The sequence below is a fragment of the Triturus cristatus genome, chromosome 8, assembly GCF_964204655.1.
Source record: "Triturus cristatus chromosome 8, aTriCri1.1, whole genome shotgun sequence".
In the NCBI taxonomy this organism is placed as follows: Eukaryota; Metazoa; Chordata; class Amphibia; order Caudata; family Salamandridae; genus Triturus; species Triturus cristatus.
Window position 1 is genome coordinate 57,500,591 of NC_140591.1, and position 13,061 is coordinate 57,513,651.

At 37.6% G+C, this 13,061-nt stretch overlaps 6 non-coding genes across 6 annotated transcripts; all 6 read left to right on the plus strand.

Annotated features, from left to right (window-relative positions):
* Positions 1 to 83: 83 nt before the first annotated feature.
* On the plus strand, positions 84 to 156 carry TRNAF-GAA (transfer RNA phenylalanine (anticodon GAA)). Its single transcript has one exon. It is a non-coding gene; the product is annotated as a tRNA-Phe (tRNA).
* Positions 157 to 1,252: 1,096 nt separating this feature from the next.
* On the plus strand, positions 1,253 to 1,325 carry TRNAF-GAA (transfer RNA phenylalanine (anticodon GAA)). The gene has a single exon. It is a non-coding gene; the product is annotated as a tRNA-Phe (tRNA).
* A 4,590-nt stretch (positions 1,326 to 5,915) lies between these two features.
* On the plus strand, positions 5,916 to 5,988 carry TRNAF-GAA (transfer RNA phenylalanine (anticodon GAA)). The gene has a single exon. It is a non-coding gene; the product is annotated as a tRNA-Phe (tRNA).
* A 1,675-nt stretch (positions 5,989 to 7,663) lies between these two features.
* TRNAF-GAA (transfer RNA phenylalanine (anticodon GAA)) lies at positions 7,664 to 7,736 on the plus strand. Its single transcript has one exon. It is a non-coding gene; the product is annotated as a tRNA-Phe (tRNA).
* A 2,845-nt stretch (positions 7,737 to 10,581) lies between these two features.
* TRNAF-GAA (transfer RNA phenylalanine (anticodon GAA)) lies at positions 10,582 to 10,654 on the plus strand. The gene has a single exon. It is a non-coding gene; the product is annotated as a tRNA-Phe (tRNA).
* Positions 10,655 to 12,338: 1,684 nt separating this feature from the next.
* TRNAF-GAA (transfer RNA phenylalanine (anticodon GAA)) lies at positions 12,339 to 12,411 on the plus strand. The gene has a single exon. It is a non-coding gene; the product is annotated as a tRNA-Phe (tRNA).
* The last annotated feature ends 650 nt before the right edge of the window (positions 12,412 to 13,061 follow it).

Genomic DNA, 13,061 nt, shown 5'->3' on the forward strand with positions numbered 1-13,061 from the left:
TAAAACATAGCTCTAGCATGAGGTTGAGCATCTCTTTTCTTGGGAAGTTTAAAAGAAAGGATGAAGACCCAAACTACCAGCAGGCCGAAATAGCTCAGTTGGGAGAGCGTTAGACTGAAGATCTAAAGGTCCCTGGTTCAATCCCGGGTTTCGGCACAATTTCGACTTCTGCTTTTCATGTCACAAAAGCTGTTTGGAGTTAAATCAACGCTCTTCTTTATCAAAACCTTTTATCAATCTGATCAACAACACAATCAATTCAACATATTATTTACTTTCTGTCTTCCTTTCAAACTTGCTTCCACCTCTCTTGTATTCAACTATGCCTCATTTATTTGCAACTTCTTGCTTTATTTTAAAGTAAAGCTTTGCCTGCATCAGCCTCCAATTCCCCTTATACAAAACTGTCAGTAGTCAGATGACATAGCTTGTACACCCTGGCCATATAGGTCTGTGTTTCAGAGTATAAGTCAATTCAGAGTTTAGAAAAAAAAATTCTACCTACCTTGTCCCCTAAAAAGGATATTCACTCATCAGACCAAGTTACCTGCTGAATGATACTGGACACTTTAACACATAACTATAAATGAAAATAGAATGACCACGTTCTGTATGTATCGTCTACAATTATTAATAATACATCAGGAGGCCACAGGGACTTGTTGGCTGAAATATCTCAGTTGGGAGATCGTTAGACTGAAGAGCTTAAGGTACCTGATTCAATCCTGACTTTCAGCACAGTGCGAGGGGATCCTACATTCTTGCAAAATATTTCTTGAAATCAGCTCTAGTTTTTTTTTCTTTATTTCTCAAAATATTTTATCAACTGATCAACAACATGATAACTTCAACAAAAAGTTGTCTTTCTGTCCTCCTTCTAAACTTGCTTCCACCTCTCTTGCCATCAGCTTTGATGACGAATTTATCCCATTGTATACTTTTTTCAAAGTAAACTCTTGTCTGCATCAGCTTTCACTTCTCCTTGAACAAAGTTGTCAGTATTGAGATGACATAGCTTACCTACTCAGGCGACATACGTCTGTGTAATACAGTGCTGGTCCACTCAGAGTTTTAAAAGAAAAACAACCTAACATTTATCCCAAAAACGCTACTCACCCATTTCACCAGTTAGCTGCTGAACAATGCAGGACACATTAAAACACAGCTCTAACCTCAGATTGAAAATCCAGGTTCTGCATCTCTGTTCTGGGATTGTTCAAAAAAAGAGGCTGAATACTATAGCTGCTGGCAGGCCGATATAGCTCAGTTGGGAGAGCGTTAGACTGAAGATCTAAAGGTCCCTGGTTCGATCCCGGGTTTCGGCACATTTTGAACTTCTGCTTTGCATGCTGCAAAGACTATTTTGAGTCAACTCATATTGACTTTGTTTATAATGATCAAAACCTTTGATCAAGATAATCGACAATACAATTAATTCAACATATTATTTACTTTCTGTCTTTCTTTCAAACTTGCTTCCACCTCTCTTGTATTCAACTTTGCCTCCTTTATTTCCCAATTCTTCCTTTAATTGAAAGTAAAGCTTTGCCTGCATCAGCCTCCAGTTCCCCTTATACAAAACTGTTAGTAGTCAGATGACCTAGCTTGCCGACCCTCGCCATATAGGTCTGTGTTTCTGAGTATAAGTCCATTCATAGTTTACAAACATCATCTAACTAACTTGGCTCCTAAAAAGGAAATTCACCCATCAGACCAATTTAGCTACTGAATAATACTGGACAATTTAACACATAACTGCACATGCAGATAGAGTGACCAGGTTCTGCATTTATCTTTAACAATTATAAAAAATACAACAGAAAGCCAAAATTGCCAGCTGGATGAAATAGCTCAGTTGGGAGAGCAGTAGACTGAAGATCTAAAGGTCCCTGGTTCAATCCCGGGTTTTGCACATTTTGAACTTCTGCTTTGCATGCCACAAATGCTATTTGGAGTCAACTCATATTCACGTTGTTTATAATGATCAAAACCTTTTATCAAGCTGATCGATAAGACAACCATTTCAACATATTTTTTACATTCTGTCTTTCTGTCAAACTTGCTTCCACCTCTCTTGTATTCAACTTTACCTGCTTTATTTGCCAATTCTTCCTTTAATTGAAAGTAAAGCTTTGCCTGCATCAGCCTCGAGTTCCCCTTATACAAAACTGTTAGTAGTCAGATGACCTAGTTTGCCTACCCTCGCCATATAGGTCTGTGTGTCTGAGTATAAGTCCATTCATAGTTTACAAACATCTTCTAACTAACTTGGCTCCTAAAAAGGAAATTCACCCATCAGACCAATTTAGCTGCTGAATAATATTGGACAAATTAACACATAACTGCACATGCAGATAGAATGACCAGGGTCTGCATTTATCTTTAACAATTATCAAAAATACAACAGAAAGCCAAAATGGCCAGCTGGATGAAATAGCTCAGTTGGGAGAGTGTTAGATTGAAAATCTAAAAGTCCCTTGTTCAATGCTGGGTTTCGGAAAAGTCTGAGGGGTTTCTTGCTTGTCACAAAATATTTCTTGGTATCAGCTCAAGTTTTTCTTTCTTTATTTATCAAAATATTTGATCAACTGATCGACAACATGATCAATTAAACATAGAATTGTCTTTCTGTCCTCCTTCTAAATTTGCTTCCACCTCTCTTGCATTCAGCTTCGACTACAAATGTTTCCTATTTCATGCTTTTTTCTAAAGTAAACTCTTGTCTGCATCAGCTTCCACTTCTCCTTGAACACAGATTTCAGTATTCAGATGACATAGCTTACCTACTCAGGCCAAATACCTCTGTGTAATATGGTGCTAGTCCATTCAGAGTAAAAAAAAAAGCTACCTAACCTGGATCCGAAAAATGCTATTTACCTATTGCACCCGTTAACTGATGAATGATACAGGACATCTTAAAACATAGCTCTAGCATGAGGTTGAGCATCTCTTTTCTTGGGAAGTTTAAAAGAAAGGATGAAGACCCAAACTACCAGCAGGCCGAAATAGCTCAGTTGGGAGAGCGTTAGACTGAAGATCTAAAGGTCACTGGTTCAATCCCGGGTTTCGGCACAATTTCAACTTCTGCTTTTCATGTCACAAAAGCTGTTTGGAGTTAAATCAACGCTCTTCTTTATCAAAACCTTTTATCAATCTGATCAACAACACAATCAATTCAACATATTATTTACTTTCTGTCTTCCTTTCAAACTTGCTTCCACCTCTCTTGTATTCAACTATGCCTCATTTATTTGCAACTTCTTGCTTTATTTTAAAGTAAAGCTTTGCCTGCATCAGCCTCCAATTCCCCTTATACAAAACTGTCAGTAGTCAGATGACATAGCTTGTACACCCTGGCCATATAGGTCTGTGTTTCAGAGTATAAGTCAATTCAGAGTTTAGAAAAAAAAATTATACCTACCTTGTCCCCTAAAAAGGATATTCACTCATCAGACCAAGTTACCTGCTGAATGATACTGGACACTTTAACACATAACTATAAACGAAAATAGAATGACCAGGTTCTGTATGTATCGTCTACAATTATTAATAATACATCAGGAGGCCACAGGGACTTGTTGGCTGAAATATCTCAGTTGGGAGATCGTTAGACTGAAGAGATTAAGGTACCTGATTCAATCCTGACTTTCAGCACAGTGCGAGGGGATCCTACATTCTTGCAAAATATTTCTTGAAATCAGCTCTAGTTTTTTTTTCTTTAGTTCTCAAAATATTTTATCAACTGATCAACAACATGATAACTTCAACAAAAAGTTGTCTTTCTGTCCTCCTTCTAAACTTGCTTCCACCTCTCTTGCCATCAGCTTTGATGACGAATTTATCCCATTGTATACTTTTTTCAAAGTAAACTCTTGTCTGCATCAGCTTTCACTTCTCCTTGAACAAAGTTGTCAGTATTGAGATGACATAGCTTACCTACTCAGGCGACATACGTCTGTGTAATACAGTGCTGGTCCACTCAGAGTTTTAAAAGAAAAACGACCTAACATTTATCCCAAAAACGCTACTCACCCATTTCACCAGTTAGCTGCTGAACAATGCAGGACACATTAAAACACAGCTCTAACCTCAGATTGAAAATCCAGGTTCTGCATCTCTGTTCTGGGATTGTTCAAAAAAAGAGGCTGAATACTATAGCTGCTGGCAGGCCGATATAGCTCAGTTGGGAGAGCGTTAGACGGAAGATCTAAAGGTCCCTTGTTCGATCCCGGGTTTCGGCACATTTTGAACTTCTGCTTTGCATGCTGCAAAGACTATTTTGAGTCAACTCATATTGACTTTGTTTATAATGATCAAAACCTTTTATCAAGATAATCGACAATACAATTAATTCAACATATTATTTACTTTCTGTCTTTCTTTCAAACTTGCTTCCACCTCTCTTGTATTCAACTTTGCCTCCTTTATTTCCCAATTCTTACTTTAATTGAAAGTAAAGCTTTGCCTGCATCAGCCTCCAGTTCCCCTTATACAAAACTGTTAGTAGCCAGATGACCTAGCTTGCCGACCCTCGCCATATAGGTCTGTGTTTCTGAGTATAAGTCCATTCATAGTTTACAAACATCATCTAACTAACTTGGCTCCTAAAAAGGAAATTCACCCATCAGACCAATTTAGCTACTGAATAATACTGGACAATTTAACACATAACTGCACATGCAGATAGAGTGACCAGGTTCTGCATTTATCTTTAACAATTATAAAAAATACAACAGAAAGCCAAAATTGCCAGCTGGATGAAATAGCTCAGTTGGGAGAGCAGTAGACTGAAGATCTAAAGGTCCCTGGTTCAATCCCGGGTTTTGCACATTTTGAACTTCTGCTTTGCATGCCACAAATGCTATTTGGAGTCAACTCATATTGACGTTGTTTATAATGATCAAAACCTTTTATCAAGCTGATCGATAAGACAACCATTTCAACATATTTTTTACATTCTGTCTTTCTGTCAAACTTGCTTCCACCTCTCTTGTATTCAACTTTACCTGCTTTATTTGCCAATTCTTCCTTTAATTGAAAGTAAAGCTTTGCCTGCATCAGCCTCGAGTTCCCCTTATACAAAACTGTTAGTAGTCAGATGACCTAGTTTGCCTACCCTCGCCATATAGGTCTGTGTGTCTGAGTATAAGTCCATTCATAGTTTACAAACATCTTCTAACTAACTTGGCTCCTAAAAAGGAAATTCACCCATCAGACCAATTTAGCTGCTGAATAATATTGGACAAATTAACACATAACTGCACATGCAGATAGAATGACCAGGGTCTGCATTTATCTTTAACAATTATCAAAAATACAACAGAAAGCCAAAATGGCCAGCTGGATGAAATAGCTCAGTTGGGAGAGTGTTAGATTGAAAATCTAAAAGTCCCTTGTTCAATGCTGGGTTTCGGAAAAGTCTGAGAGGTTTCTTGCTTGTCACAAAATATTTCTTGGTATCAGCTCAAGTTTTTCTTTCTTTATTTATCAAAATATTTGATCAACTGATCGACAACATGATCAATTAAACATAGAATTGTCTTTCTGTCCTCCTTCTAAATTTGCTTCCACCTCTCTTGCATTCAGCTTCGACTACAAATGTTTCCTATTTCATGCTTTTTTCTAAAGTAAACTCTTGTCTGCATCAGCTTCCACTTCTCCTTGAACACAGATTTCAGTATTCAGATGACATAGCTTACCTACTCAGGCCAAATACCTCTGTGTAATATGGTGCTAGTCCATTCAGAGTAAAAAAAAAAGCTACCTAACCTGGATCCGAAAAATGCTATTTACCTATTGCACCTGTTAACTGATGAATGATACAGGACATCTTAAAACATAGCTCTAGCATGAGGTTGAGCATCTCTTTTCTTGGGAAGTTTAAAAGAAAGGATGAAGACCCAAACTACCAGCAGGCCGAAATAGCTCAGTTGGGAGAGCGTTAGACTGAAGATCTAAAGGTCCCTGGTTCGATCCCGGGTTTCGGCACATTTTGAACTTCTGCTTTGCATGCCAAAAAGACTATTTTGAGTCAACTCATATTGACTTTGTTTATAATGATCAAAACCTTTTAACAAGATAATCGACAATACAATTAATTCAACATATTATTTACTTTCTGTCTTTCTTTCAAACTTGCTTCCACCTCTCTTGTATTCAACTTTGCCTCCTTTATTTCCCAATTCTTCCTTTAATTGAAAGTAAAGCTTTGCCTGCATCAGCCTCCAGTTCCCCTTATACAAAACTGTTAGTAGTCAGATGACCTAGCTTGCCGACCCTCGTCATATAGGTCTGTGTTTCTGATTATAAGTCCATTCATAGTTTACAAACATCATCTAACTAACTTGGCTCCTAAAAAGGAAATTCACCCATCAGACCAATTTAGCTACTGAATAATACTGGACAATTTAACACATAACTGCACATGCAGATAGAGTGACCAGGTTCTGCATTTATCTTTAACAATTATAAAAAATACAACAGAAAGCCGAAATTGCCAGCTGGATGGAATAGCTCAGTTGGGAGAGCAGTAGACTGAAGATCTAAAGGTCCCTGGTTCAAACCCGGGTTTAGGCACATTTTGAACTTCTGCTTTGCATGCCACAAATGCTATTTGGAGTCAACTCATATTGACGTTGTTTATAATGATCAAAACCTTTCATCAAGCTATTCGATAAGACAACCATTTCAACATATTTTTTACATTCTGTCTTTCTATCAAACTTGCTTCCACCTCTCTTGTATTCAACTTTACCTGCTTTATTTGCCAATTCTTCCTTTAATTGAAAGTAAAGCTTTGCCTGCATCAGCCTCGAGTTCCCCTTATACAAAACTGTTAGTAGTCAGATGACCTAGTTTGCCTACCCTCGCCATATAGGTCTGTGTGTCTGAGTATAAGTCCATTCATAGTTTACAAACATCTTCTAACTAACTTGGCTCCTAAAAAGGAAATTCACCCATCAGACCAATTTAGCTGCTGAATAATATTGGACAATTTAACACATAACTGCACATGCAGATAGAATGACCAGGGTCTGCATTTATCTTTAACAATTATCAAAAATACAACAGAAAGCCAAAATGGCCAGCTGGATGAAATAGCTCAGTTGGGAGAGTGTTAGATTGAAAATCTAAAAGTCCCTTGTTCAATGCTGGGTTTCGGAAAAGTCTGAGAGGTTTCTTGCTTCTCACAAAATATTTCTTGGTATCAGCTCAAGTTTTTCTTTCTTTATTTATCAAAATATTTGATCAACTGATCGACAACATGATCAATTCAAAATAGAATTGTCTTTCTGTCCACCTTCTAAATTTGCTTCCACCTCTCTTGCATTCAGCTTCGACTACAAATGTTTCCTATTTCATGCTTTTTTGTAAAGTAAACTCTTGTCTGCATCAGCTTCCACTTCTCCTTGAACACAGATTTCAGTATTCAGATGACATAGCTTACCTACTCAGGCCAAATACCTCTGTGTAATATGGTGCTAGTCCATTCAGAGTAAAAAAAAAAGCTACCTAACCTGGATCCGAAAAATGCTATTTACATATTGCACCCGTTAACTGATGAATGATACAGGACATCTTAAAACATAGCTCTAGCATGAGGTTGAGCATCTATTTTCTTGAAAAGTTTAAAAGAAAGGATGAAGACCCAAACTACCAGCAGGCCGAAATAGCTCAGTTGGGAGAGCGTTAGACTGAAGATCTAAAGGTCCCTGGTTCAATCCCGGGTTTCGGCACAATTTCAACTTCTGCTTTTCATGTCACAAAAGCTGTTTGGAGTTAAATCAACGCTCTTCTTTATCAAAACCTTTTATCAATCTGATCAACAACACAATCAATTCAACATATTATTTACTTTCTGTCTTCCTTTCAAACTTGCTTCCACCTCTCTTGTATTCAACTATGCCTCATTTATTTGCAACTTCTTGCTTTATTTTAAAGTAAAGCTTTGCCTGCATCAGCCTCCAATTCCCCTTATACAAAACTGTTAGTAGTCAGATGACATAGCTTGTACACCCTGGCCATATAGGTCTGTGTTTCAGAGTATAAGTCAATTCAGAGTTTAGGAAAAAAAAATTCTACCTACCTTGTCCCCTAAAAAGGATATTCACTCATCAGACCAAGTTACCTGCTGAATGATACTGGACACTTTAACACATAACTATAAACGAAAATAGAATGACCAGGTTCTGTATGTATCGTCTACAATTATTAATAATACATCAGGAGGCCACAGGGACTTGTTGGCTGAAATATCTCAGTTGGGAGATCGTTAGACTGAAGAGCTTAAGGTACCTGATTCAATCCTGACTTTCAGCACAGTGCGAGGGGATCCTACATTCTTGCAAAATATTTCTTGAAATCAGCTCTAGTTTTTTTTTCTTTATTTCTCAAAATATTTTATCAACTGATCAACAACATGATAACTTCAACAAAAAGTTGTCTTTCTGTCCTCCTTCTAAACTTGCTTCCACCTCTCTTGCCATCAGCTTTGATGACGAATTTATCCCATTTTATACTTTTTTCAAAGTAAACTCTTGTCTGCATCAGCTTTCACTTCTCCTTGAACAAAGTTGTCAGTATTGAGATGACATAGCTTACCTACTCAGGCGACATACGTCTGTGTAATACAGTGCTGGTCCACTCAGAGTTTTAACAGAAAAACGACCTAACATTTATCCCAAAAACGCTACTCACCCATTTCACCAGTTAGCTGCTGAATAATGCAGGACACATTAAAACACAGCTCTAACCTCAGATTGAAAATCCAGGTTCTGCATCTCTGTTCTGGGATTGTTCAAAAAAAGAGGCTGAATACTATAGCTGCTGGCAGGCCGAAATAGCTCAGTTGGGAGAGCGTTAGACTGAAGATCTAAAGGTCCCTGGTTCGATCCCGGGTTTCAGCACATTTTGAACTTCTGCTTTGCATGCCACAAAGACTATTTTGAGTCAACTCATATTGACTTTGTTTATAATGATCAAAACCTTTTATCAAGATAATCGACAATTCAAATAATTCAACATATTATTTACTTTCTGTCTTTCTTTCAAACTTGCTTCCACCTCTCTTGTATTCAACTTTGCCTCCTTTATTTCCCAATTCTTCCTTTAATTGAAAGTAAAGCTTTGCCTGCATCAGCCTCCAGTTCCCCTTATACAAAACTGTTAGTAGTCAGATGACCTAGCTTGCCGACCCTCGCCATATAGGTCTTTGTTTCTGAGTATAAGTCCATTCATAGTTTACAAACATCATCTAACTAACTTGGCTCCTAAAAAGGAAATTCACCCATCAGACCAATTTAGCTACTGAATAATACTGGACAATTTAACACATAACTACACATGCAGATAGAGTGACCAGGTTCTGCATTTATCTTTAACAATTATAAAAAATACAACAGAAATCCAAAAGTGCCAGCTGGATGAAATAGCTCAGTGGGGATAGCAGTAGACTGAAGATCTAAAGGTCCCTGGTTCAATCCCGTGTTTAGGCACATTTTGAACTTCTGCTTTGCATGCCACAAATGCTATTTGGAGTCAACTCATATTGACGTTGTTTATAATGATCAAAACCTTTTATCAAGCTGATCGATAAGACAACCATTTCAACATATTTTTTACATTCTGTCTTTCTGTCAAACTTGCTTCCACCTCTCTTGTATTCAACTTTACCTGCTTTATTTGCCAATTCTTCCTTTAATTGAAAGTAAAGCTTTGCCTGCATCAGCCTCGAGTTCCCCTTATACAAAACTGTTAGTAGTCAGATGACCTAGTTTGCCTACCCTCGCCATATAGGTCTGTGTGTCTGAGTATAAGTCCATTCATAGTTTACAAACATCTTCTAACTAACTTGGCTCCTAAAAAGGAAATTCACCCATCAGACCAATTTAGCTGCTGAATAATATTGGACAATTTAACACATAACTGCGCATGCAGATAGAATGACCAGGGTCTGCATTTATCTTTAACAATTATCAAAAATACAACAGAAAGCTAAAATGGCCAGCTGGATGAAATAGCTCAGTTGGGAGAGTGTTAGATTGAAAATCTAAAAGTCCCTTGTTCAATGCTGGGTTTCGGAAAAGTCTGAGAGGTTTCTTGCTTCTCACAAAATATTTCTTGGTATCAGCTCAAGTTTTTCTTTCTTTATTTATCAAAATATTTGATCAACTGATCGACAACATGATCAATTCAACATAGAATTGTCTTTCTGTCCTCCTTCTAAATTTGCTTCCACCTCTCTTGCATTCAGCTTCGACTACAAATGTTTCCTATTTCATGCTTTTTTGTAAAGTAAACTCTTGTCTGCATCAGCTTCCACTTCTCCTTGAACACAGATTTCAGTATTCAGATGACATAGCTTACCTACTCAGGCCAAATACCTCTGTATAATATGGTGCTAGTCCATTCAGAGTAAAAAAAAAAGCTACCTAACCTGGATCCGAAAAATGCTATTTACCTATTGCACCCGTTAACTGATGAATGATACAGGACATCTTAAAACATAGCTCTAGCATGAGGTTGAGCATCTCTTTTCTTGGGAAGTTTAAAAGAAAGGATGAAGACCCAAACTTCCAGCAGGCCGAAATAGCTCAGTTGGGAGAGCGTTAGACTGAAGATCTAAAGGTCCCTGGTTCAATCCCGGGTTTCGGCACAATTTCAACTTCTGCTTTTCATGTCACAAAAGCTGTTTGGAGTTAAATCAACGCTCTTCTTTATCAAAACCTTTTATCAATCTGATCAACAACACAATCAATTCAACATATTATTTACTTTCTGTCTTCCTTTCAAACTTGCTTCCACCTCTCTTGTATTCAACTATGCCTCATTTATTTGCAACTTCTTGCTTTATTTTAAAGTAAAGCTTTGCCTGCATCAGCCTCCAATTCCCCTTATACAAAACTGTCAGTAGTCAGATGACATAGCTTGTACACCCTGGCCATATAGGTCTGTGTTTCAGAGTATAAGTCAATTCAGAGTTTAGAAAAAAAAATTCTACCTACCTTGTCCCCTAAAAAGGAAATTCACCCATCAGACCAATTTAGCTACTGAATAATACTGGACAATTTAACACATAACTGCACATGCAGATAAAGTGACCAGGTTCTGCATTTATCTTTAACAATTATAAAAAATACAACAGAAAGCCAAAATTGCCAGCTGGATGAAATAGCTCAGTTGGGAGAGCAGTAGACTGAAGATCTAAAGGTCCCTGGTTCTATCCCGGGTTTAGGCACATTTTGAACTTCTGCTTTGCATGCCACAAATGCTATTTGGAGTCAACTCATATTGACGTTGTTTATAATGATCAAAACCTTTTATCAAGCTGATCGATAAGACAACCATTTCAACATATTTTTTACATTCTGTCTTTCTGTCAAACTTGCTTCCACCTCTCTTGTATTCAACTTTACCTCCTTTATTTCCCAATTCTTCCTTTAATTGAAAGTAAAGCTTTGCCTGCATCAGCCTCGAGTTCCCCTTATACAAAACTGTTAGTAGTCAGATGACCTAGTTTGCCTACCCTCGCCATATAGGTCTGTGTGTCTGAGTATAAGTCCATTCATAGTTTACAAACATCTTCTAACTAACTTGGCTCCTAAAAAGGAAATTCACCCATCAGACCAATTTAGCTGCTGAATAATATTGGACAATTTAACACATAACTATAAACGAAAATAGAATGACCAGGTTCTGTATGTATCGTCTACAATTATTAATAATACATCAGGAGGCCACAGGGACTTGTTGGCTGAAATATCTCAGTTGGGAGATCGTTAGACTGAAGAGCTTAAGGTACCTGATTCAATCCTGACTTTCAGCACAGTGCGAGGGGATCCTACATTCTTGCAAAATATTTCTTGAAATCAGCTCTAGTTTTTTTTTCTTTATTTCTCAAAATATTTTATCAACTGATCAACAACATGATAACTTCAACAAAAAGTTGTCTTTCTGTCCTCCTTCTAAACTTGCTTCCACCTCTCTTGCCATCAGCTTTGATGACGAATTTATCCCATTTTATACTTTTTTCAAAGTAAACTCTTGTCTGCATCAGCTTTCACTTCTCCTTGAACAAAGTTGTCAGTATTGAGATGACATAGCTTACCTACTCAGGCGACATACGGCTGTGTAATACAGTGCTGGTCCACTCAGAGTTTTAAAAGAAAAACGACCTAACATTTATCCCAAAAACGCTACTCACCCATTTCACCAGTTAGCTGCTGAACAATGCAGGACACATTAAAACACAGCTCTAACCTCAGATTGAAAATCCAGGTTCTGCATCTCTGTTCTGGGATTGTTCAAAAAAAGAGGCTGAATACTATAGCTGCGGGCAGGCCGAAATAGCTCAGTTGGGAGAGCGTTAGACTGAAGATCTAAAGGTCCCTGGTTCGATCCCGGGTTTCGGCACATTTTGAACTTCTGCTTTGCATGCCACAAAGACTATTTTGAGTCAACTCATATTGACTTTGTTTATAATGATCAAAACCTTTTATCAAGATAATCGACAATACAATTAATTCAACATATTATTTACTTTCTGTCTTTCTTTCAAACTTGCTTCCACCTCTCTTGTATTCAACTTTGCCTCCTTTATTTCCCAATTCTTCCTTTAATTGAAAGTAAAGCTTTGCCTGCATCAGCCTCCAGTTCCCCTTATACAAAACTGTTAGTAGTCAGATGACCTAGCTTGCCGACCCTCGCCATATAGGTCTGTGTTTCTGAGTATAAGTCCATTCATAGTTTACAAACATCATCTAACTAACTTGGCTCCTAAAAAGGAAATTCACCCATCAGACCAATTTAGCTACTGAATAATACTGGACAATTTAACACATAACTGCACATGCAGATAAAGTGACCAGGTTCTGCATTTATCTTTAACAATTATAAAAAATACAACAGAAAGCCAAAATTGCCAGCTGGATGAAATAGCTCAGTTGGGAGAGCAGTAGACTGAAGATCTAAAGGTCCCTGGTTCAATCCCGGGTTTAGGCACATTTTGAACTTCTGCTTTGCATGCCACAAATGCTATTTGGAGTCAACTCATATTGACGTTG